Genomic DNA, 27,578 nt, shown 5'->3' on the forward strand with positions numbered 1-27,578 from the left:
CACCGCCTCAGTGGACCACAATAGTGGGTAATCTAATTCGATAGGCTCCATGGCCGGGGTCAGTGGGAAAAAAGTAGACTTAGTCCAATTGATTTTGAGGCCCGAGAGCTCACCATATCTCACAAATTCCCTCAGCACCAGAGACAAATTGGACTCATGGTCTCTGATACAAAAGCGTATCCAGGCCGTTCCTCTTCCCCGTATGTTCTGGGGACCGCATATTTCACCATGTGTTTCATCTCACTATCAGCGGTTTCATGATGTTCCTCCAGCATTTTTTTTAATTCCTCCACGGCCTGGTCATCCTCCCCCATCAAGGCAACTCGCTCTAGGTCGAACAAACGCTTCTCAAGATTAGTTAAACTTCCTCTCAGAGAGCGGAGAACCCCAGAATGTTTAGATACTGTTATCCCTCAAATGTAGACCTTAAAATTCCCTCACCCCGTGGAAAACTGACTTACAGAGGCAATATTTATAAAAAAAAGACTCTATGGCCTCAGTCATCTCATATTTGAAAACACTGTCTAGCAGTGAGTATGGCGGAAACTGCCACGTGAATGGCGCAGGTCTCTTCTGTGTGCTCTCAATGTCCAACAGAATTGGTGAGTGGTCTGAGTAAGAATGGGGGTGGATCATGCGATCAAGCATCTGGGGATACAAAGATCTGGAGGTGAACCAATAGTCAATACTGGTGTGGAGGTCATGTGGGGCTGAGTAGTGGGTGAAGCCCCCGCCCCTGGAGAGCGCGAGACTTCCAGCATGCTCAATTGGATAGGTGCATCTGTGATAGCTATGGCTGCAGCCAATGGGTGCCGAACAGGGCCCCTGGAGTGGTCCAGTGCCGGATCAAGCACACAATTAAAATCCGAACCCCAAATTTGTGACATCAAGGTGTCACCTCTCAAACGCTCCAGCAGATCTCGGTAAAATTGTGGATTATCACAATTAGGACCATAAATATTAGCAATGAGCAGATCCAGTCCCTGCCCTTAACATCTAGAAATGGCAAACCTACCCCCTGAATCTGTCTTAATCGCCTCCAGCGTAATCCCTGATCTGGGATTGACCCAAGTGCGCACCCCCCTAGCATATATAGAAAAACCTGCTGGGGTGAAAAGGGCCATGCAGTCGTTAGCATTTTGCTGTCTGAGGGCGAATGGGTCTCCTGCAAGAGGACGACATCACTCTTGTGCCTCATAAGATAAGCAATCACTGTTCGTACCTTCTTAACGTCATTGAGGCCCCTGATGTTCCATGTTAGGAACCGTACTCTACTGCCCTGGCCCTTTATCATAGCTGTTTTTCATAACTATGCTTGCACTATGTATATCCGTCATACTTCCCCAGCTCTCACTCCTGTAGAGGTGCCTTACTCATATATGACTACCATGAGTACACTGTGATCGTAAAACAAAACCTTACAACTTCACCCCCCACCCACACCCCCAGGACTCACAGATGCTCTGTCCGCAGCTCTCAGAAGTCAAGGGCAGAAAGCTATTCGCCCTAGTCCTCAGTATAGGCTCCAAGCCAAGTCAGGAGGCTCTTATTTGGATGAAATCGGAAGGCACAGGTGTAATGTGAAGAATACACCTCAACCAAGAATACTCCCATGCAGAGCTGCTACAACAAGATGCGTTTATTTATATCTTAATATCACAAGAGGAGCGCCGAGCATCTTGTCAGTCTGCGCTCCGGTCGCTCAATGTCCCCGCATCGCGGAGTTCGCGCATGCACACCTCTGCTCTGCCTTGACGTCCTTGCGTGTCACGTCATGACGCGACCGCAAGGACTAGAGCGCGACACCACATATCTCCCCTTTTTAATATATAACAACAAAAGCTATAAGTCCACATGCTAACATTCTCCCAGTTCAAAGTCTTTGAAATGACCAGGCCTGACCACTGCTCTACCAGCACGTGTTCGTCTTACCGGTGTGGAAGTTTCTTGGGCACCATCTCCGGCAGGACTCACCCTACTGTCCCTCTGTTCACTAAGTTTGTTTCTCTTGGGACTCACGCTCTCCTTGGCCAGTACTTCTTCCACGCTCCGCCCTTCCGGACCACCTCACCATGCCTTACTCTTTCCACTGGGTTTTCGCCTTCGTGGCTGATCCAATCCTTGCCGCCTCTCAGTCCTTGCTCTGCTAGATCTTCCTCTTCTTCCACCGGCCATTTTAAGATCTTGTTGATTTTTGCTATGCGGTCATGGGACCAAACATTCCCATCACTGAGCAACGCAGCTCTATCATACACTTCTTCCACTTGCATCGGGGGGCTCTATTTGCTTTCTCCTTTTCTTTTCAGTACAGCAAGTTTTACTCTTACCCATTCCCCTCTTTCAAGGGCTGTTTCTTTAACGTTTCTCCTCCTATTATAATGCTCCGTGTATACTCTCTGGGCCTTTTCCAGATTATGTTGGACGACCGCCGGAGACCATTTGCTTGTCACAGTCTTCTCCCTTCAAATCACATTGTCCTTTGTGAACGGATGCCTGCCTCTCAGTATTTGGAATGGGGTGTACCCTGTGGAGGTGGGGGTGATCCTGTTCGCCCATAAGATGCTCTGGACTTCTTTTTCCCAGTCCTTGCCTTTTAAGATGGCCGCTTGTATGGACCCCATCAAGACCCGATTAAATCTCTCCACCTGTCCGTTGCTCGAGGGGTGGTACACTGAAGTGTGTTTGCTTTTGATGCCGTTCCTCTCTGTATACTTGCCCCACTTTTCGGATGTGAATTGCAGCCTATTGTCACTCAAAATGGTTCTCGGAATGCCTTCACGTAGGAACACCGAGGTGCGGAACTTTATCACCGTGTCCGAGTCCATCTCCTCCTGTACGTGAACTTCCGGCCATTTGGAGTACTTATCCACCAGGACACATAAATACTTCGGCACCCCTTGATTATCCAGCACCGGTCCCAGAATATCAACTGCTACGTCTTCCCATGGATTGCGAGGTTGCTCGATTCTTCCCAATGCTGGTCTTAGTGGTTTTAATACCTTGTCTGCACCTTGGCACTGGTCACAGTCTCTCACATGCCTTTCCACCCGAACGTCTAATCCCGGCCACCAGTACATTTGCTTCACCAGCAGCTTAGTCTTCACTATGCCCAGATGACCCTCGTGCAGTTGGCTAAGCAGGCGCGGAATCAATGTCACCGGGGGTACCACTTTATCTCCATGATTTAAGAAAATGCCAGTGTCACTCACAGATAGTTCTTCTCTTACTTCGTAAAATCTTCGGAGTGTCCCTCTCAGCCGCTTCTTCTCCGGCCACCCACTGATTATGCATTCTTTGACCTCCTTCATGTCTTCATCTTCTTCATATGCCTGCGCCCATTCCTGCTTGCTGATTACGTTTTCTGAGTCTTCCATAATCGCTATCATCTCTTCATTTTCCGCCGACGGACTGGGGGCTTCTTCCATGGCTGAGGCTCGACTAAGGTAGTCGGCTACTTTATTGCGCGTACCTGGTATGTACTCCACATCATAAGTATATTCCAGCAATTTTAGTGTCATCTTGGCTATGCGTGGAGTGGCGGTTGCATGTCCGCTTGAGGTGAGGACTTTGGCCAGCGGTTTGTGGTCTGTCTGTAGGCGGAATCTCGTTCCCCACAGGAACTGTCTGAACTTCCCCATGGCCCACACAACCGCAAGCATTTCCTTCTCGATCACACTGTATTTTTGTTCCATGGTTGACAATGCTCTGGACGCAAAACTGAGAGTCTCTACTGCGCCGTCTTCTCTTTCTTGCGCGAGCACCGCTCCCAGTCCCTTCTCGTTGGCATCAGTGGTTAGTATGCTGTGCCCCTGAGGATCATGTCCATGTAATGGTACCGCCTGGCTTATATCTCTCTTCAACTCATCGAATTCCTTTTGTGCTTCTTCGTCCCAATGGAACACGGTCTTGTCCCTTATGAGTTGTCTCAACTTGTGCGTTTTAGTTGCAAAGTGCTGAACAAACTTGCCGTAATATTCAGCCATCCCCAGGAATGACCGCACTTCTTCTTTACTGATGGGGGCCCTGGCATCGCATATGGCCTTCACATTCTCTCTTTTGGGAGTGATGCCTTGTCCTCCTATCTCGTGCTCAAGGTATGTGACAGAAGACATACCCAGGCGACATTTACTCCACTCAGCTGTCAGGCCCTTCTCTTGCAGTACACTCAGAACCTTGTGTAATTTCCCATCGTGGTCTTCTCTGTCCACACCCATCACCAAGATATCATCCTGAAAGTATTGGATGCCATCCACATCTTTGAACAAACGGTGCATTAGCTTTTGGAATACTGCAGCAGCAGATGCCAACCCAAAAGGCATTCTGCGGAACTGATAGCACCCAAAGGGCGTTATAAAGGACGTGAACTTCCGGCTCGATGGATGCAAGTCTATCTGACGATAGACGGATGCGAGGTCTATGGTGGAGAACCACTTAACTCCTCTCGTTCGGGCTAGCATCTCTTCTATCCGGGATTACGGGAACTTCTCCACTATCAGGCATTTGTTAAGCTCTCAAAGGTCCACACATAAGCGCACTTTGCCGTTGGGCTTCTTCGCGACCACCAAGGGGGCCAGCCATTCCGAGCTGTCTATGGGCTCAATTATCCCTTGTTCCTCCAGTCTGTGCAGTTCCAGTTGCACCGCTTCCCTCACTGCTATCGGTATATTCCGGACTTTGTGTGCCACTGGGTGGGAATTTTCTTTGAGAATAATTTTGTGTGTAAACTTTTCTAGTTTGCCAACTTTCCCATCAAACAGTTTCGGAAAGTCCCTTCTCACTCTCTCCGGGTCCGGCAATATTTGTACATCACCTCCTGGGTCAAGTTTAATTCCTAGGCCCCCTTGGTCTTTCCAACCAAGTACCGAGAGGCCTTTCTCTGCTACATATAGTTTGCACTCTGCTGTTCTCCCTCTGAATTCGAACTTCAGAAGCCTGTACCCAACCATGGGGATCAGGTTGTTCGTGTACGACACCGGTCGTATGTCTGGCAGTTCCAGTTTGGGCCCTAGGCTGGGCTTAAACTCTTCTTCCCACACTGACCTTTGTATAATAGTGTACGGGGATCCTGAATCGATCGCGATCCTTATCTTCACTCCCCCTATCAGCATGTCCGCTCGTGGTTTGCTAGAGCGCTTGCTTTCTATTCCCAACACCTGGTCTTCAATACACAGCACTAGGTCCTCTTCCTCAAGCTCTTCTTCGTCTCCTTCTGTTTGGTCTTGTGCTACGTACTTTACCACCGCTCTTTTTTCCTTCCTGCGACATACTTTCTCGTAGTGTCCAATGAGGCCACAGAATGAGCACCTTGCCTTGAACGCTGGGCACCGTTTGTCTTGGGCCGCATGGTTGGCGCTTCCACAGCTGTAGCACGCGGTCCTGCTGTCTCCAGGCTGTTTCCCTTGTTCTCCCGGTTTTCCCGCCCATTTGTTGGGACCTCTCGTTTCTCCAGGCGTCGATTTGAATCTTCCCGAGGGCTCTCCGTCATCCACTCTGTTCACCATTAATCTCTGGGCATTCTCCCTCTTCGCTGCATCAGCGCAACGTTTCGACAGCTCTGCTTTTTTCACCATCGCTATTACTTCTTTCAGTGTCGCTTCTCCGTGAGCCCACAGTTTGTCCTGTACGGTCTTATTGGTAGTATGCATCACGATTTGGTCTTTTATGAAGTCGTCTTGGAGTGCCCCATACTTGCACGTGATCGCCAATCTTCTCAAAGCCGAGACGTAGTCGTCAATGGATTCTCCCGCCTCCTCTGTTGGAAATTGAAACGATCAATGGAGACACATACTGCTGGGCGGTAGTGATTATCCAGATCCTCTAATGCATGTTTGAAGACGTCCACATCCGCCGCCGGTCTAGGTGTGGGCACCAAATTCGTGAATACTCTTATCCCTTCTGGGCCTAGATTGTGCAAGAGTATCCTTTTCCTCCTTGCGCTGGGAAATTCCTACCCATTCTCATCCTCCAAGGCTTCGAGATAATTTTTAAAGTATTCTCTCCAGTCTTCCCACTTCATTTGTGGTTCGCCTGGTTTGGGCAGGAATGGTATTGGCGCAGTGAGCGAAGAGGCTTGAGCGCACATCCTGGCTCGCTCTTCTGGTGCTTCACCTTGGCTTCTGGGGCTCCCTGGCGCGCTCACGTTCCCGCCTTGCGCCGTGTTAGTTCTCCTTCACCTCTGTCGCTGTGGTCACTCTTTTCCGCCAGGGCCTCTGTGGGATGCTGTCACCCCCTCGCTGCGCCCTTCACTCGAACGCCTTGGTTTCTGCCTCTGGATCCCGTGCTGGGAGTATCCCGCTTCTGTGCTCCTCTGCCATGCCCATCTTGTGATTCCTGGTCTGGTGCTTCACCTTCTTTGTGGATTACTTGACCAGTGTAGCCTCTGCACCTCCTGCTTTTTTTTTTTTTGTGGGCTCCTACCTCGGTGTATAATGATGTCCCCGCTTACACAGACCCTCCTCAGAAAAACCGATCTGAACCAAGCGGGGACCCGTGACATACACTCTATGTAGTATTTTGAGTTGGACCAATCTCAGGCGAGCTGGAATCGCGACCTCCTTTGGGGAGGAGATCGCGGACTGCCAATCTTCATCATCAAGTTCAAGACCGTCACGGGTCCACTGATCTCGAAGTTGCGACAGAAGGTCTGCTCAATGGTTAATCAGTTTTTATACACTAGGGAGATGGTACTATCCGGTATATAACCATCCAGAACACGGTCCTCCAGGGGGGCAGATTCAGGTATATCCAGACCGAATCAAGCGCATGACGGATCTGTGCATACCGGAAGTACTCCGTTCCTCCCAGCTTGAACTCGGCCTGCAGGGCCACAAAGGTCTTCACTTGCCCCTTATCCCAGAGAGTGCCCACCCTGGAGATACCAATGAGGTTCCACCTGTCAAATCCCTTCGTGTTCCACAGTTTACCAAGCTGATCTGATCCAAAAAGCGGGGTCGCTAAGGTCAAACGATCTTTCCACCCCAACGCGCTGGTGGCGTCCTGCCAAACCCGCACAGCTGTCCGCGTCGGTCCCGTCAGAGACCTCACTACCGATTTGGAATATAATGCCCTATAATAATTACCTCCAGGGAGCAACCACCTATCCATAGCAAAACCTGGGTTTGGCCCAGGGCAATAAGTACCGTGGTTGATGGCCCCCAACTGCGACGCCCAATAGTACCTTTTGATATCGGGAAGACCAATACCCCCGTCGTACCAGGGGAGCGTCAATTTGGCGAGTGCAATTCGGGGCCTACCATCCCACAGCAATTTCCTCTGTAGACCCTCAACTATACGGAAGTAGCTACCAGGAACCAAATCAAGGGTATTCTGCAGGTCTTACAAAAAACGAGGAAGGGACATCATCTTAAAAAGGGCCGCACGTCCGAGTAACGAAAGTCGAAGTTTCCGCCAATTCGCCACGTCTCGGCTCAACCGTGCCAAAGGGGGAAGGAGATTTTTCTCATACCGGATCAAGGGGTCCATTGAAATAAAAATACCAAGATATTTAAACCCCTGCTGTGCGATAGGACAGCCACGCGGCAAAACCGGTACATCACCACTGAGTACATAAAGAAAAGATTTCGCCCAGTTGATAATCAGACCAGAATTCTTACCATAGGAAATCAAAACGTCACACAACACTATCAGGGACTTTCTGGGGGAGGTCAGGTACAAAAGGATGTCATCCGCATACAAGGAGATACGATCTTCGTGTTCAGGGGACCAATAAATACCCTTTATAGAGGGTTCCCAACAGATCCACACAGCTAGGGGTTCAAGCGCCAGGGCAAACAGGAGGGGAGACAACGGGCAACCCTGACGGGTACCTCGCCCAAGACTAAACGTTGCAGAAACGCGGCCATTTACCACTACCTGAGCGAGGGGATCCGCGTAGAGAAGCCGCACCCAGCCAATAAACTCCGAGCCGAAACCAAATTTAGTCAGCACCGCCCATAAATACGGCCATTCCACAGTATCAAACGCCATAGTGGCGTCTAAAGACGCCAAAATGGCCGATTCACGCAGCGTCGCCGCCCTAGCGATAACACCATGCAGCCGCCGAAGATTCAATGCCGTATTCCGGTGCGGGATAAAACCAGATTGATCCGGATGAACTAGATCAACGATGACCGTGATTAGTCTATTAGCTAACAACTTAGCAAGAATTTTTGGCTCGGCGTTTAATAATGAAATCAGCCGGTACGAAACACATTTATTCCGTGGCTTCCCCTCTTTATGTATAACAACTATGGTAGCCAAACGCTGATCCCGGGGGAGAAACCCACCATCGCGGGACTCCTTGAACATGTCCCTTAAATACGGGGCAATCCTGTCGGGCTGAAGCTTGTATAACTCAATTGGCAAACCATTGGGGCCCATTGCTTTACCCGAACGTAAGGAACGCATAGCTAACGCTATTTCATCCGCCGTGATCGCCGAGTCCATTAGGTCCCTATCTTCCTCAGAAAGACTTGGAAGGGCTATATCTCGAAGCAGTAAACGTGAATCCTCCTCCGGTCTGTCAGACACAGAGGAGTACACGGTGTGAAAATGATTGGCGAAGCACGTCATTATCTCCTGCGGGTCGGTAACTAGGGCCCCATCCTCCGTCTCAATCTCTGGCACTATACGACTGGCTCTATCTTTCGTATACAACCAAGCTATCAATTTGCCAGCCTTATCTCCAACATCATAGATACGCCCCTATTGCTCCTGGCTAAGAGCCTTCGCCGCATCCGACACCAATGACTTATATTCAAGCTGCTTCAACTGCAGAACATGCAGTTTCGAGTGGGTCACCTCCTGCTCCAAAGCCAATTCCAAATCTGTTATTTCCGTCTCTATCTTAACCACTTCCTCCTCTCTCTGCTTCTTAACTCCAGCGATCAATGACATGGCCTGACCCCTCAGGACGGCCTTAAAAGCCTCCCATAGAGAGACCGCGGAAGAAACCGAGCCTTCATTTTCTCGGAAATAATGATCCAGAGCCTTCACAAGCTCACTACGAATTTTAGGGCTACGAAGATACCAAGGGTTAATCGGGGCAACCCGACCCTCGGCACCCGGGACTAAGTCCAATCGGAGCTATAATGGGGAGTGATCAGAAATCCCCCGAGCCATATGACGGACCTCTGCAACACCAAACGCCTTTGCAGCCGGTACTAACACATAATCGATCCTGGAGAGACTACCATGGGCTCCAGAGTGAAAAGTATACAGCCGCTGAGTGGAGTGAAGCAATCGCCAACAATCCACCAGACCCAGCGCATCAATAAAATCAGGCAGCCAACCATGCGTCCCCTTGACGTCCCTGGGTGGGTGTCTATCAAGCCTACCTGAAACCACCGCATTAAAGTCCCCACCTAAGATCAGGGACCCAGCCGGGAGATCAAGCAACACCCGCCCCAGATCAGCAAAAGTAGTCGACTGTAAGCCTGGAGGAACATAAATAGAAACCACAGTAATAGTACGACCCTCCCACCGCCCCGAAATCGCCACATAACGTCCCCTATCATCAATGACAGTGGATTCCACCTCAAGCGGGAGAGCAGTTTTAACAAGGATCCCAACTCCACGAGATCCAGAGGAGAACCCAGCATGGGCAACCAGACGATACCCCTTCCTGTTCATGGCGTGACACGTATGCCCCACTAAGTGAGTCTCCTGAAGGAGAACATTATCGGGGGAGTGGCGTTTCAGGAGCTGTAGTACCACCCCACGCTTAATCTTGTCCCCCAATCCATTGACATTCCAGCTCATCAACCTCAATCCCCTACCCTCCATCATAAAAGAAAAAGAAGATCCAACCACGAGCTGGGTCCAATGCTTCGATGAAAATGTCCTGCAGTATAGCACCTTGCAAAAACAACGAACAAAACATCCACGCCCCCATCCGCCCACTCCCAAACAACCCATTACAACACCCCCCACCCTGCACCCCTGCGTACGACTAAAGAGCCACCCCAACTTGCAGTGTGCCTGTCGCCCCACACCCAACTAAACTACGAGAAGTAAGGCTGAGAAGGAATAAACCCCAACGATATCCCCGCAACCCCCCGTGCAAAAGAAAACTGGCAGTATAAGTCAAATCCAGAACCACCATATTAAAAGTCCTTTCGTAGTCCCCCGAGACCTGGAAGATGGTGCTCAATCCTGCTCTTCAGGTCCTCCCTCCGCTCCACCAGGCTGACTCTCAGGATCCTGTCGGGCCGGCAGGGTGTCCAACCAATCAGCCACCACTTCAGGCTTATCAAAAAAGTACACCCTTTCGTCATATTCAGTCCTCAATTTGGCAGGAAAGAGCATGGCATTCTTAAGGTCCATCTCACGAAGTCTCCTTTTCACACCCAGAAAACGGAGCCGCTGTTTCTGGACCATCTGTGTGAAGTCCGGGTAAAAACTGATGGAGGAGTTTTCAAACTTCAGGGGACCACTCGCACGCGAGGCCTGAAGGATAGTGTCTCTGTCCCGAAAGTTGAAAATCCGTGCTATGAGAGGCCGCGGCGGGGCTCCCACTTTCGGTTTTCCACCCGGGATTCTGTGGGCCCGTTCCACCATGAAGAACTTGCTCAGTCCCTTAGGTGCTAAATGATTGATGATAAAGTCCTCAACAAAAAGGTTAGTAGCTTGCTCCTCTGCCTTTTCCGGAACGCCAATAATACGGATGTTGTTCCGCCGGGCCCGTCCTTCAAAATCCTCCAGGCGACGAATCGCCATGTCATTAGAGGCTCCAAGAGTACGGACTTTGGTTTGTAACTCAACAACGTCATCCGTAAGGCTCAATGTTTTAATATCCAGCGATTTAACCCTTTCATTGGTTTTTGTGAGGTCCGTCCGGATCAAATTCACATCAATCGCCACCGTATCCAACTTGTGGGCAAGAGTCTCCATTTGCTTCCCGAGGGAGGACTGTATACCATCTATGGCGGCCTTCACATCCTGCAGCGTCGGCTCCACCACCGGGGTCTACGAACTCTTCGCATCCTCCAGCAACCTACCGGTTCCGCTGGGCGACCCCCGAATCTGAGCATAATGATACATGATGTTGGTTTGGCTATAGCTGCCCCTTCTGGTATTCTTCACCTTCTGTTTGTCTCCCTCAGGTTTGCCCACCATGTCGGGACAGTATCGAACAATGTCCCAGGTAAAGGCGAGAGGAGGGGAGATACAGCTAACCGAACAGGGAGAAAAGAACAGATTCCACACAGAGGGACTGCCAACCAGGGCGATAGAGCGGCAGGGTGGGTGAGAAAGCGAAAGTCAGTGGGTCGTCGCAAGGCCGGAGACCACAGCGATAACCAAAAACGAAAGTGAAACTGAGCTGGACCGGGGCTCTTCGCTGCCCCAAGCCATTGTTGTTCAATTATGCCCCGGGCACCATGTCAACTCGGGCGCCGGGCATCCAGGAGACGAAGGCCGCAAACTTCTCAGCCCCACAACTCCGGCCCCCGGGGTCCAATCGGGACAGCGGAAACGATTTCAGGATCGCCGGTGGTTCATCTGCACAAAGATGTCAACTGCAAACAGGATAAGTGACAGGATATATTCGGGAGGTTACGAGGGTCTCGGGAACCCCTTGCTCACGCGGCCATCTTGGTTGCGCACGAAGCTCCTCTCCCTCCGTGAGTACTCTTAAGTGTGAAGAACGAGCAAATAATTGACTGTTTGGATGTCCGGATATCTTGCGGATAGTTATGATGGCTTGCGGGGCTCGCTCAGAACGCAGCCATCTTGAGTCCAGGGAAGCCCCGACCCCCAATAGCAACTTCTTTTTATGATGACATGAACATCCACTGAGTCTCTGTATGCCGGCAGGAGGATTTGCTCAGCTTCATGCAGGCAGGTACAGGTATAAAGATAGACCCTACCAGAAGCAAATGGTTTTAGAAGCTAATCCCAGGAGTGACTGCTCCCCAGAACCTCTATCCCACAGTGTTCCATGATACCATGGAAGAGTTGCCTGGCAATTCACTACATATCTTTTAACGGGAAGTGTGCTACTGAGCTTCTGCTGTTTCTAAGTGGTGAAAATAATAGATGTTACTGTTGCCCAGTTTAATAGCTTTGTAGTGCTGATCCATGTCAACTGAACCAATTTAACTAAAGTTCCAGATTACAATGGTTCACAAAAGGAAAAAGCACTGGCAAAGCAGGTCTTCACCAGTGGTTAATCACACTGTACAACATCCCCAATGCAGTGCAGAATGGCTTAAGTGTGTAAAAAAAGGCCTTTGATGCAGTTGACTATGTCCTTTTGTATCCTCATGCACCAGGCATGTACGCGCCTACAAAATGATGCTGCCAATTATTTTCTTTTTACTTACTGAGCCTATTTGCATTAGTAACTAAAAAGAAAGTAAAACACATTAAAGTTTATTTGTTTGCTTAAAGTGGGCAGGATGGAGCGGAAGCAACATGGGAAGGTGGCGGGATGTCGAACCAATACTGAGGAGCACAGAAATATGCTGAAGCAACAAGGGATGCTGAAGTAAGACAGGGAAAGGTAGAGGGATGTCGTTGCAACACAGGATGCATAGGCAAGATTTGGGAAATCAAGTGGACATGGAAACAAGATGGAGGAATTTGGTAGAGGAGCTGAAACAAAATAGGGGTTGGGGGCAAGCAACAAAGAGAGCTCACATGGGGGAAACAAGAACTGGGAGAGGGAAGGAGGGCAATGGTGGATGGAAGCAACACAAAGGGTGCGGATGAGCAATGGGGAGAAGCATGGACGATTGCAAAAGGGTGGGACTGGAGAGAAGCACATGGACAACAAAGAGCAACATGGACTGCAGGGATAAGAAGGTCATGAAGGAGACTGCTTGAAAATATATGCACTCCCATGGAGTTCCTAACACAAAAGAAAAAGGTAGTGCTTGAAAAGCGAGCAGTAGAAGCAGAGATGCCAGTCAATCAAATAGATGGTAAAGAGGCAAAGCTCCATGGGAGGGACAACCACAAGTTTCCTGAGCTGGCACACGTATAAGAAGTAGGCAAATGACAGAGACAGGAAAACCAACCAGTGGGCGCGCTCCTAGCTCCCCTGTGTTCTTGGTAAGCCACAATATGCCTCGTAACAGACAGCACCTGTGCCGTCTAGTTGTCTTGACCTAAAAAATGTACTGGAACATTACAACTCTGAAGACATAGTCACATGACTAACACAATTAAAGAACAAGATAGGGTCATCATGAGCAAGTGAATTATGCCTAATAGTACTTTGTGTAGAACTATGTATGTTCAGTAAATCTCTATCTCACTATCAGCTCTTTCTCAGTTTTTTTTCTATTTTTATTTAATGGCCATTTAGCTGGGCTGTATGTGGCATTCATTTGCAGTGATATTTTGTCTTTAATTGGGCTCTGGAGTGAGGAGAAGAATTTGGGAGAAAAGGGTCAGACGGCACACAGGAATGGAAAGTTGAAGGGGATTTCCTCAAAGATAAAAGGGAAAGTTCTGTGTTTGTGCCAAGGGATGTAATTTAAGTATCAGAATGGAGTCCTTTGCTGATGACTGGCACCCATGCTGACAATCCCATTCTACAAGAAGGTGGTTGAACCTTTAGCTCCGTCCTGGCAACAAAATTATAGAACCCCCTCCTCAAAGAAAATAAACATCCAGGATCACCTGGATAACATGAAGGTAGAAATGTTGTGTCTTGTCCTGCCTCTTCCCTTAGTGATGATGAATGAGTGCACCATCCTAGAGACAGATCCATGCCCCATCACTAGGAGGGTATGGGCACCACAGAAGTCAGTATCTCAACCACCCAAGAATCTGAAACAAATCTCCCTCAAGGATGGTAGACATGATCATATGAACACCTATCTCTGGATCTCCTTCACTCAACTCTGGAGAAGCTGCATGATCACAGTGATAGGATAAGAGAAGCCACTGCTCATCACACACAATACCAACATATGTAATACATTGGCCAATGTTGCAGCCTACATCCTTATATAAAGAAATGAGGACACCTTATAAGTTAAGATATCCTATCTCAAATTTCTCTTTCCCTCACTATAGGTCCATGTGCATATACATACAACATGAGAAGAGCACAACTCGTGTTATTCCGCCTCACACCGCAAGCTTACTTCAAAAGCACACTACAGAGCCATACTATTCTAGTTAAGTACACGTCCAGCCTTTTATCCATTAGCCAAAGTAGTTTGGCTCCTCATTTTGTAGTTTGTGATGAACAGTCCCCTGCTCTATTTGGGGAACAAATCATTGTGTGACAGTGGAGAACTGTACCTGTCTGAGATAGATTGGTGCACTGTAATGTAAAAGTACTGGGTAAGATGAACTGCAGTTGGACTGAGAGACCAGACATGAGCTCCTAACAGCATGTTGCAGGCAGAAACTGTGCCAGGGTGGCAGGCAGCTACATCAGCCGTGTAATTGCTGCATTGTACATGGTGATTAGAAGCACTTGGTTTTTCACATCAGAAGTTTGCTTTTTTCTGGTTATTGCTTTCACTGATTGCGATGTTTTGCTATACTCCTCAAGAGACAGACCACACTAGCAGACACTGAAAGGCTTGTTTTATTCTTGTTCTTGCATGTGCCCTCCTTACCAAATTCTCTCTGTATGTCATTCAAGCAAAGGCCCTACACTTAACCCATCCACATGCAGCTGCAGAGATCTGGCAAGGGCTGAAGGAATGTGTAATCTGGTGCAGAGCTTTTCTTCGTGCAAATTCGGGGGCCCGTAAAGAGCTATCCGGAGAATCGAAAAACGCAACTGAGGCTAGTCATCAAATCAATGCATTTAAATAATGTGAAGCACATTAGGCTCGGCAGGGAAGACAGAGAGTGGTTACTTCTCAAACCCTATAGGTTTGTTAATGGTTAAAAGGTCTTACAAATCTAAAATCAGCAAGTTAGCATCAATCAATAATCAATACATGAACACATTTAGTAATTTTGCAGTTAAAATCAATCAAAGTCATACAATGAGAGGACACATTGTATAAAATTGTCTTAAAAGGGAAAGTTAAACACATCAGCCCTCCCATAAGCCGAGCACCCTATGCTCTAAGCATGTCTGCAGTATATCTGGGAAAGGTCTGAAAGGTTCTGAAAAGGAAACTGAACTCTGGTTGACACCTTTGTATCCTTCGTGGACAAATTGTACCTAGTCACTAAGGAGGAGATTTACAAACATTTTGCGCTGGGTTAGCATCACAAAAGTGACGCTAACCAGCGCAAAATGTTTTTTTTGCTATTTACTTTCCAGCTAAAGCACCATCAATGTAGCACAAAGCTGCGCAAAGCACTGCCTGGTGTTACTTAGCGCAGTGGGGGCGTTACATGGGTGGAACATGGGCGTTCCCATGCAACCAACCGTGCCTTTTGAAGCAAAACCAGATTTACAGAGATTTGAAGACATGGTTTTGCACCAAAAGTTAATGCCCCTTCAAAAGAGGCACTAACCGATGAGATGCTTTCATTTCTCTGAGCTTTTCTGACTTTGCATGCCTGCTGCACTGTTCAACATGCATCCAAAGTGGGAAAAGCTTCCCATCATGTCTAGGCATAGTGATTTGTACAAGAAGGGTACCCGTCCTGAACAAAACCTATGCTAGACTCATGTACCCACCCTAGAGCTATGGCACTAAGGGGTGTGCCAGGCGCACAACCACTGAAATCTGTGCCGGCACAAGGGAAAGGGGAGGAGATAGCCATATCTCTGAAGATATGCTGCTCTCCTGCTCTCTACCAGTTGCGCAACGCAGAGCAGCATCGTGGGGGGCTGCGCTGCGTGACGTTTTTGTAAATCTCCCACTAATGGGGAGCTTTACAATCATTTTGCACTGGGTGAGCATCACAAAAGTGACGCCAACCAGCGCGAAATTATTTTTGCTGTTTACTTTCCAGCACAAAAAGTATTTGGCACTGGAAATCACCCTCAAATTAGCACAAAGCAGCACAAAGCACTGTGTTGAGTTCCTTAGCACAGAGGGGGCCTTACATGGGTGGAACATGAGCATTCCCTTTGCAGCCGCCCATGCCTTTTGACTCAAAAGCATATTTACAAGATTTGTAGACATAGTTTAGTGCTAAAAGTTAATGCCCCTTCAAAGGAGGCGCTAACAGGAGAAATGCTTTCGTTTCTCCGTTGTTTTTCCAACTTTTGCATGCATGCTACACTGTGCAGCACGCATACGAAGTGAGAAAAGCTTTCCATTTTGTCTAGCTTGGTATTTTGTACAAGAAAGGTAACCTTCCTGTAAAAATCCTATGCTAGACTCATACACACACTCTAGCGCTATGGCGCTAAAGTGTGTGCATGGTGCACAGCCACTGAGATCAGCGATGGCTCAAGGGAAAGGGGAGGAGAGAGCCATATCCCTGAAGATATGGCACTCTTCAGCTCCCTCCCTGTCGTGCATTGCAGCGCAGACTTACAGGGGGCTGTGCTGCGTTGCATGACTTTTTCGTAAATCACAGAACTAAAGGGGGTGTGCAGTGCTAGAGATACACAGTTTATTAACCTTTACCATGCTCATGACGAGCTCAGCTCGTCATGAGCCGTGGAACGCTCAGGTGCGGGGAGAATTCCCCTGCTGTGCTGAGCGTTCCACGGGAGCCGGTGCACCTGTGACGAGCTCAGCTCGTCATGAGCACAGGAGCGCCGTGCCTCATGACGAGCTGAGCTCGTCATGAGCATGCGGGCGCTGTGCGCGCCCCACTAACCCCCAGCACAGCAGGGGAATTACCCCCGCAGCGAAGAGGCAACAATTTGATTTACTAGGACTTCTCCATACCTATTTTAATTGTTCCACTCCCTTGTGCACCCAGCCCCCACACCCGCATGCACCTTACGGCATCTTCTTCAAAAGATCCCCGGCAAAGAGACCCGGTTCCGGAAGCCCGTCAGCCATTGCAGCGCCGGCCTGACGAGGGGCCCGATGATGAAGCATGACACCTCTCGGGGTGTGTGAGGGCATCACTAAGAAAGACCTGTCTTTCCCCCACTTCCAGACAGGAACTGCACACCTGATGAGGGTTAAGCAATCCAAAGTGTGTGATGCACAAAAAGCCCCCGCATCCACATCACATCAGGGAGGAGTCCAACTTCCAAGGCCTTTGTTCTAAACATGCACCTTGCAAAAGGCCCACAAGGAAGCGACATTTTCGACTCACTGCAAAATACATAGTCGTAGTATACTTGACCATTCCTACAGCGATTATCACACATTAAATGGCTTTTTTAGGGTTAGATAGATGTTACCATTCCCATACCATTTAACCACTTGGATGCTAACGACAAGGGTAACTCATCATGGAGTTTCCATTGATTTCAATGGAAATTACATTAAAAGCCATAAAACACCTTAGCATCCAAGTGGTTAGTCTACATCTGAAGCAAATAGAGTACTGATCAGAGCTTGAGGCCTCTGCGTTGGGTGCACTGGCCCACTGAGATGCCTCGCCATCTGTGAGATGAGGACTGAGTTAATGCCGAATTTCTCCCTGTTTGGTTCAGTATCTGGCAGTTGGTTGCACGAGGTTTTTGGCAAAATGCTTTGTTTGTCAAGCAAAGTTTGAGCGTGTATCCTAGAGGCGCCTTAAACAAGAACAAAAAACAGAACACAGCTGCATAACACAGCGCTATATAAATGGGATATCATATAACACAGTCACACGCTCTTGGACACCCCGATGGCACCCTAAACTTGACCTCACTCTTAAGACCGTAATAGCTGTTTGCAACTTTGTAATTAGTGGAAGAGCTGAAATCAAGCATTTTCTGCCTGTGCCGCTGCTTTAATAATCCTGAGTACAGGGGTTGGAGAGCATTTACAAGCCGCTTCTGGTTGCTGGTGGCTCAAAGCAGGTCGGGGCCTTAGGGCCAGAGCTGCCGGCTTTGGAGCAAGGGAACCAGGTGTTCGAGCCTGGCGTCCGCTCAGTGTCCTGTGATTCTGGGCCCATTAGTTATGCCACAGCCAGGATGATGGAATGTATGAAGCTCTGTGGTTATACTGAATAAGCAGCTACCTATGTTATGACATCTATTAATGTAATAACTGCACTTTCACAATTGCTTTATTAACCTTCCTGCTTTCTCAAATTTGCTTGAAAATGCACAATTTTTCTTCTACCACCCTTTCTTTTCCCCCCCTTATGGTGGTTCAGGCTCGCTCACTGCGCTCGCTCGCAACGGTGCAGTATGCAAATCCGTTTACGCCTCACCACTTTCAAATGTCACCAGCCGCCCCTGCCGTCAACATCTAAGACCTGTTCCTAAGCAGGGCAGTGTCTAATAGGGAAGACAGAGGGTTATGAAGTCTGACATTAGAGAACTGTTAAGCCTACAAACAGTCTAAGAGGTTGATCCATATCTGTTGAATGTTGAAAATATAAGGGAAAGGGCAATGTTGATGAAATTTCATCTAGGAACTATTAGAAGCTATTAGGCCAATTTCACCCAAAAGACATAATCACAATGCCGGTCGATATAGCGGGAGAGGGGCCGTCCAACAAGGAGTCGGCGTTCCCCCTGCCTTAATTACAATACTGCGGCGGTCGCAAAGGGTTCTAATGTGGCATGTGATAGGGGCTGCAGCACATGCCGCAGTAGAAAATATTCACTTTAAAAACATCCCTGTACCGTGTGGCAGGTACCATACGGTGCCTTGCACATGGGGCAGGGTTGCTTAGACAGTCCTCATAGCACAGGGACAGGGGGGTTGGGACCCGCTAGGGGCCCCCAAAGTCACTTTCTTCCTGCTTTTTCATGGCGGGTAAACCGCCATGAAAGGGCAGACGGAAAGGGACATTGTAATCCCTACGACGGTGCCTGAGAAGGCACCTTCCCTATTGTGGGGATTACTGACACTCCGACCATCCGAGGTGCTTTAGGAGCGCATTGGAAAGCATCAGACTGTCCCTCCACCTGCTGCCTCTGACCGCACGCATTGTAATGCGTCAGTCGGACTGCAGCAGCAGATGGCGGTCAGATCGCATCCGATGAGCCCTCGGATGTGGTCCAACAGCCATTGGATCAGCACCCTACGTCTATTTTGCTCTGCCCTTGTGACGAATCATCTCCCCAAACATTTGGACATTTTATACTTTTTTGTACATTTTATGAAGCACCCAGGTTAAAATTCTTATTACAGTTGCTCAAAAATCAAGGTTTTAACAAATATAGGCCTGTTCGTTATTACATTTGAATTCCCCTTTATTTCGATGATTGTTATTCTGTAGGAGTCTTCCTGAAAAATGCACTTTATTGGCGTAACTCTTTTACTTTTGTAGGTATAATGTATCAAAGAGAAGAGGACATGATGATTGATTATGCTAACCTGAACTCCCACTCACTGTGCTTCTATTTTTATTCTTCTTTATTTATTTTATACCAAATTTTAAATGAAATTGTTGATGCCAGCTTCATTTGCATTTTGACATTTGGCTGTACTTTTATGGTTATAAGTCTAATCAAATAAAATGTTTGAATTGAATTGAATCTGAACTCTTGTCTACTTTGCATTAGCTTAAATAACACAATGTTAACATAATTTTAACATCATTACACCGAGATGGGGCTCCCTTAAAACACTCCTATCAGGTTAAAGCAGAAAAATGTGGTAGTTAGCTTATTAAGTTCTAAGGATACTACACAATGAAGATTCTGAAAGCAATAAACTAGCTACATTCGACCACATTGTACTATGCAGGTGTACTGTAACAGCTCATTAGTACATTCTGCAGTTATGAGTTATGACCTACACCTTTCACATGAGAAAGAAAACAAATATACATCACCAGTGGCGGCTATTGGAATTTGAAAGGGGTGGGCGCCTCTTGTATGCTTTTAACATGAGGGGGCGTTTCACTTTAGTACATCAGTTTATTGAGAGGCATTTACAAACAATTTTAATTAATGCATTTCAATATAGCACTCAAAGTGAGCACTTTTGAATATGATAGACCTGGCTGTGTACTCTGATGTGCCAGCCTGCAGTTTGTTTTATTGTTTCAACAACAGTTAAAACGAACCACAGGTTTCCATCCCCCATTCCTACTTACCTGCAATTCCTGTTCTGGAACACCTACAGTGGCCAGCAACAGGGTGTGCTGCTGCTGTTCCAGTCCAGGATGGCAGGCTTGAGAGTGCCAAGCATGCCCTCTCGGCCTCTGATTGCTTGAGTTCACAGAGTCTCATGACTGTGACCTCGACTCACATGCCTGCAATCCTTCACAGGCTGCAAGCAACACCCTTTCCCAACACGTAACAGGTGATGAGTTGGGAAAGGGCGTTGCTTGCAGCCTGTGAAAGTGGTTGACAGGCAATTCTGGGAATGTAGGTTTTATGCCCTAGACGGCCAGGACAGCTTGTAAATATGTTTCTGCTGGAGTCATGAGTCATGAATAGGAGGTTTCTTTAGACCCCTGAAAATTGCAGGTCAGGGTTGGCGCCAGGTCAGACGTTAGCCTGCATTGATTTAAAAAAAAAAAGGGAAATGCTGACAGCATGTCTCCCACTCGAAAGTCCTGGCTGCCTCACTCATCACAGCAAGTGCGAGAGGCAGCCAGGCACTTAAGAAGCACCGGCTTACGCCCCTTATTTAATTTTTTTGAAAAAGCTTATGTGGATGGTAATTGCTCTTTGCAATTACCATCCACGTAACTTGAAAAGTAACATGTCCAATGCCCAGCCGCCTCTGTACATCACATTTATTAATAATGAATTTGGCTCCTCCTAGAAATAAAGAAAGACATGTGATATGAAACAAGATGGCAGTCAGGTGTTAACCATTTTAAACACAGTTCTACAATAGCTATGGTTAAATGTAAATAATACACAATTAATATATATGTGTGCTTGCCTCACACACAAAACTCTGCACACTGGCAAACCCACCTATCTAGCTGCCAAACTCAAAAAAGCGGGACAGACAAGAAACCTCAGAAGCACCAACTCTCTGCTACTCATACCCCCGGAAACCTTCAAACAAAAGACCTTATCTAGGTCCTTCACCGGAAATTCACCCAAAATTTGGAATGCCATCCCTATACATATTAGGACAAATCCTTCCTTCAAAGCATTCAAGAGCCAGCTCAAAGCGCTCTTCCTCAATCGAGTCCTCACAAAGTGACAACGGACCTACTTGAATTTCCTACCTCAAGACAGAGGACCCAGTAACTAAGTTGAGATCACTCATTACAAAAACTTCCCCTTGTCCCGCACATTGCTCCCCCCTATTTGTACCACAATCTTTCAACTCTGCATCGAATGCTACTAGACGTGTACTGATTAATGAACCTCCTTGGAATCACGGTTTTCCTGGACACTCTTGGTGTACTAGACTGTTATTAACAATGTTGTAAAGTGCTCCGATACCTCCGTATCTGGCTAGCGCTATATAAAACTCCCCAAAAAAAAAAATAATAAAATAAAGTGTGTACACATATTAATGTCAATATGAATGTAAAACATTTGTGGCCTTATTACAAGTTTGGCAGAGCGACCATGGAGAGCTTGGCGGTCCTAATGCCGTATTACAAGTTGGGTGGATTGCCTTTGCAAAAACCACAGCCGAACCCGCCGAGACAGCCAGCAGACCGCCGCCCGCCATGTTCTCAGTTGAAAGACAGCCGTAATAGGGCGGTACAGGTAAGCTGCACCACCATCTGCATTATGAGTTGCCTTTTCTGCAGCGGTCCGACTGCTTGTTTCAAGGTGGCAGACATGAAGAATTCGGGGTGCACTCACTCACCCCTTTCTTGTTCTTCCAGGCAAAGTCTGTTATGGATCCCTTTCTTCAGGTCCCTCCTTCACAGCAGGATCTTCACCCCGAGGATTTCGACCCTGTTTGACCCTGTTTGCAACGATTTATATTATTGTGTGTTGTGCACTTATACCCTGCCTTAGTTCAAAAACTAAATTACCAGCTTGTATATCCTGAGGTACACATGTGTAGACAGGAAATTCGATTTGGAGATGGCTTCCTTTAGTAGCTTTGCCTTTACATAGCACTTCATGCCTCAGATGAAGTATTAAAGCACTTGCCAGCAAGTATCAGCCAATGCCAGATGCCAAGGTTAGTGGTTAACCCAGCTCTTATTGTTTGTTTTTGATTATAGGGTTCCGGGTTGTGCTCTCGAGGAGACCATGCCATTCATTTACTGAAAATTCTTTATGACAGATTAAATTAATAGTAGTTAATAGTGATCATTATTGCGACGGTGTGTGGACAAAATTGCAAATACAATTGTGATACAAACATAATGTGTCAACAATATTGGGATGTCAAAAATATCGTAGACAGGAATATCGACGGTAAGAATATCATTTTGAGTGCTGTTTTTAATATTGTTGGAAAAATCATCAATTTGGAAAATATGTTACATTACTGTTTGTACTTTGTTTTGTATATTTTACTGTAGTGTGTTTGGTTTTATATGTTTAATATTCTTTTTATTTGTGTGTTTAGTAAGATTATTTATTAATTATGACAATTTTTAAATTTGTAATTTTAGTTGTATTAATGTGTAAAAATAATGTATATATAAATTTGTCGAGGTGGAGGATGTTGGGCTCGTAGGGGATAAAGCTCGTAAGATTTTTTAAGTAAATATTTAAATTGTAATTACTTTACTGGGGTGCAAATGAATATTGCAAAATGTTTAAAGTAATTTTGTTACATTAATAATTTCTCTTAATAACCGTTTATAATTATGTGAAATGTGTATATAAATTACATTAAATGGAAAAACATATTAATGTTATTGTACATATTATAGAAAATCTGGTGAAATTGAAAATATTATAAAAATTAACTTAAAAAGTAATATATTTGTACATTTATGTTTCATGAAAAATATACTTTTATTCTTTTTTAATTTAAATGTTTTTTTATTTTGAAATAGTTTTACATTTTAAAAGTTGGTGAAATGCATGGATTACAAATGTCATATTTGTAATGTATATATTTATATGCTATAATTTTATTAGGAAACATTTATTTAACAAAGTTTTAATAATGAATTTCGGTATATGTTTCTTATCGGAATAAGTTCTGTATCTGAGACTATATTCTCTAAAATGTATTATTTTTAATGTTAAAATATTTTTGGAGTATGTTTTTCAATGTTATATTTAAAAATTTAGGAATATAAGTAAATATTAATAATACATAGAGATACACATATTATTTACACATTAATGTTTAATTCTGAATATATTTTTTTTTGTTTGTGTTATTGTGTTTTTTTAATCTTATTTTATAGATCAACAATTATCTATGAGTATGGCGTATTGACTGTGTATATAAAATTGATAGTGTCCATCACCTTTCCCAAATTGATTTATATGAGAGTGGGAATAGGAAATGCCACCCCTTTAATGCCCAGCACTTTCCCCAAATTGATTTAGATCAGAGTGCGAACAGTAAATTTCACCCCTTTAGTGTTCAACACCTTCCCCAAAATACTATAGATTGGAGTGGGATTCGTAAATATCACCCCTTTAGTGTCCAACACATTCCCCAAAGAGGTTTGAATTGGAGTGGGAATAGTAAATGTCACTCCTTTAGTGTCTCAAGGTACATAGCACGTTTAGCAGCATTTCAGTGTAATCTGTTTTATGTTTATGTATTACTGTGTGATTTTTTTAGCAATTACCCACACCGTTTAGTAGCAATGTAGTATAATCCACTTTTACACACTATTTCTTTCTCATTCCTTCTCTTCACCTTTATATTAATCAGTCTCAACTCACCCGCTCTCTTATTCATCCTTAGCGTTTTTTGTGTGGCACATTAAACATTTGTTTACAACATTGTTCAACATGTTTTACATGTTTAATATTTTTTACATTTTTTATAAATGTATTCAACATTTTTTATATATTTCGTCTTTCATTTCTATTGGGAGATAGCCTTCTTTTTATTCATTTAGCGCTACCTTTTATTTTTGTACTGTTTTGTGACAATTTTAGTCTACTTTCCGGGATCCAGGTTGCGGTAAGGAGCAGCTATTTGTCAGAACAGGTAAGACCTTATTAAAGTTTTTTTTAGGGTTTTGAGGGTAACAGGGATGTAGGGGGGAAGGCTAGAGGTTAGTTATAGTATTGTTTGTGTGACTTATGTCCTTTTTGTTGTATCAATTGGGGTGTTTTTCACTAGTGTGTTGGTTTGAGTTTTCGTACACCATTTTACTAATGTATCAATATGTTATGTTGTGTTATGTTACTGGCTTTATGATGATTAAGTGTAATATAAGTGTTCTTTTGATAATGTAATGATGTTTGTGACTGGGTTATTTATTTATTGCTTTTTGTGTTATAGTTTATTATTTCTGCAACAATTATGTGATTGTATTTGGAAATATGTATGTTTTGTGTTGGAATTCTTTTACATAACAGATTGAGTTTGTTTTTTTAGCTTTTTGGTTGGTGGGATCTTGTTGGTCTGCAGCAATGAGGACTCCTGTAAGGAGCATCTACAGGAGCTTGCTACATTATTTAAAAGCAAGGCCATCCTCTGTGTATCATACAGCAAAAAATTGATAAGTCTTTACAATTTCCCAGGGAAGCCCTTATTTGGAATACCAAATAGCAGAAACAAAAGTGACATTATTCAATTTGTGCTTGACTACCATCCATCAGCTCCCAACTACAGAAATATAATGGCAAAAAAAATTCCTTACTATCCACTTATGAAAAATTGCAAAAGGCTTTTCCAAAACCGCAAGTCATTGCTTACCACAGAGCTCCCAATTTATGATCTCTTATTGTGATAGCTGAACTCAAGTAAGCTGTAAGAAATGGAGGGGTTCATTGCTGCGACTCAAAAAGGTGCATCATGTGGGAATACCTCTTACAAAAATCATCAGTAACTAGTTCTGTTAAGAGAAGAACCTATGGAATAAGACAGCATCTTACATGTCGCTCAACAAGCATTATTTATTTGATTTGGTCCCAATGCCACGGCTGTAATAAACAGTATGTGGGCCAAACAGTGAATGACCTCTGCACACGATTCAGGAAGCACAAATCATCAACAATTAATAAGAAACTTAATCAGCCTAAAACGTAATTATTTTAACCTTGTGGATAATTTACTATCAGATTCGAAGGTTTTTCCTGTGGAACATGTTTTAATGGAAGAACTACTGAACTCCGGATGTACCGTTTAAAATCACTGCATACAGATCTCAGGAATGCATTGATTCCACTTTCCAAATGGAATCTTTACTCGTGTTGCTTTTTGAAAATCTAAAAAAAACACACAAGGTGATGGACGGAATGTTGCACATCGGCAAAACATTCACCCCAGTCACAGATCTGGGTTTAATCCTTCGTGTTTTTGCTCACCACGCCTCCACAGTTCAGACATGGCCATATGCAAATCAGTCTTGACCCTGTCTTTCATGGGAACAGTCCAGCCCGAACTGCCAAGCCATGTCTTCCCTGGACCGGAATCAAGCATCCTAGGACCGGTTTCTGGCCATCATCCGTCATCAGCTAGGATAGCTTGACTCCAGTGGCGTAGCGAGCACGGGACCCACGTCTGGGCATACCCTTCCCACATAGGGAGAACAGCAAAACACACAAGGTGATGGACGGAATATTGCAGATTGGCAAAACATTCACCGCCAGTCACAGATCTGAGTTTAATCCATTGTTATTTTGCTCACCACGCCACCCCAGTTCAGACATTGCCATATGCAAATCAGTCTTGACCCTGTGCCTCATGGGAACAGTCCAGCCCGAACTGCCAAGCCATGTCTTCCCTGGACCGGAATCAAGCAGCCTAGGACCGGTTTCTGGTCATCAGCCATCATCAGCCAGGATAGCTTGACTCCAGTGGCGTAGCAAGCACGGGACCCACGTCTGGGCAAACCCTTCTCACATAGGGCGAACAGCAAAACACACAAGGTGATGGACGGAATGTTGCACATTGGCAAAACATTCACCCCCAATCTCAGATCTGGGTTTAATCATCGTTATTTTGTTCACCACGCCACCCCAGTTCAGACATGGCCATATGCAAATCAGTCTTGACCCTGTGCCTCATGGGAACAGTCCAGCCCGAATTGCTAAGCCATGTCTTCCCTGGACCGGAATCAAGCATCCTAGGACCGGTTTCTGGCCAACATCCGTCATCAGCCAGGATAGCTTGACTCCAGTGGCGTAGCGAGCACGGGACCCATGTCTGGGCATACCCTTCCCACATAGGGCGAACAGCAAAACACACAAGGTGATGGACGGAATGTTGCACATTGGCAAAACATTTACCCCCAGTCACAGATCTGGGTTTATCCATCATTATTTTGCTCACCATTCCACCCCAGTTCAGACATGGCCATATGCAAATCAGTCTTGACCCTGTGCCTCTTGGGAACAGTCCAGACCGAACTGCCAAGCCAATGTCTTCCCTGGACCGGAATCAAGCATCTTAAGACCGGTTTTTGGCCATCAGCCATCATCAGCCAGGATAGCTTGACTCCAGTGGCGTAGCGAGCACGGGACCCACGTCTGGGCATACCCTTCCCACATTGGCCGAACAGCAAAACAGACAAAGTGATGGACGGAATTTTGCACATTGGCAAAACATTTGGATGCTTGTTTCCAGTCCAGGGAGGACCTGGCTTGGCAGTTCGGGCTGGACTGTTCCCATGGGGCACAGGGTCAAGACTGATTTGCATATGGCTGGGTTCAAACTGGAACGGCATGGTGAGCAAAAAAACGATGGATTTAGGCCCAGATCTCTGTACTGGGGTGAATGTATGACATTGTTCTGCATTCTGTCCATCAACTGTTGTTTTTGCATTTGTCACCCTGAGTGGGACGGGTATGCTCAGACGTGAGTCCTGTGCTCTCCATGCCACTGGAGTCAAGCTATCCTGGCTGATGAGGGCTGAAAGCCCGAAACCAGTCCTAGGATGCTTGTTTCCAGTCCAGGGAGGACCTGGCTTGGCAGTTCTGGCTGGACTGTTCCCATGGGCACAGGGTCAGGACCGATTTGCATATGGCTGGGTTCCAAGTGGAATGGCATGGTGAGCAAAAAAACGATAGATTTAGGCCCAGATCTTTGTACTGGGATGAATGTATGACATTGTTCTGCATTCTGTCTATCAACTGTTGTTTTTGTTTTTTGAAAATCTAGCAGTGTCATCTGTGCAGCCACTGAGCAAACCATCTTGTTCTACCTGAGGAAGGTGGAAGCTGAAACATTATAGTGGAAATTTATTTTTGTTCTTTGGTGAGTCCATCTTTTTGAGTTACGTCTTGGATATTTAATTTTTTTGTGGTTCATTGTATTGTTTGGATTTCGGATGTTTGCCCTGGTTGATAGATATGTCCTTGTGATCCTTCATCTTCTCATAAATATATATCAATGTTTAGCTTGTTGTATAAATGTAGTTTATGTAAATGTTGTTTTGCTTATATTGTTATTCATTTAGTTATACATTTTATTTAAGTAAATTATAAATATTTTGGGGCTGTAATACATATGTTTTTTGTCAAACGGTGTAATTATTGAGACAAACATGTTAAACAAAAAATGGCCATAGGAAATAAACTTCCTAATTAGTAAATACCCCAATGCTGCAATAAA

The sequence above is a fragment of the Lissotriton helveticus genome, chromosome 3_1 (genome assembly GCF_964261635.1).
Source record: "Lissotriton helveticus chromosome 3_1, aLisHel1.1, whole genome shotgun sequence".
NCBI classification, from domain to species: Eukaryota; Metazoa; Chordata; class Amphibia; order Caudata; family Salamandridae; genus Lissotriton; species Lissotriton helveticus.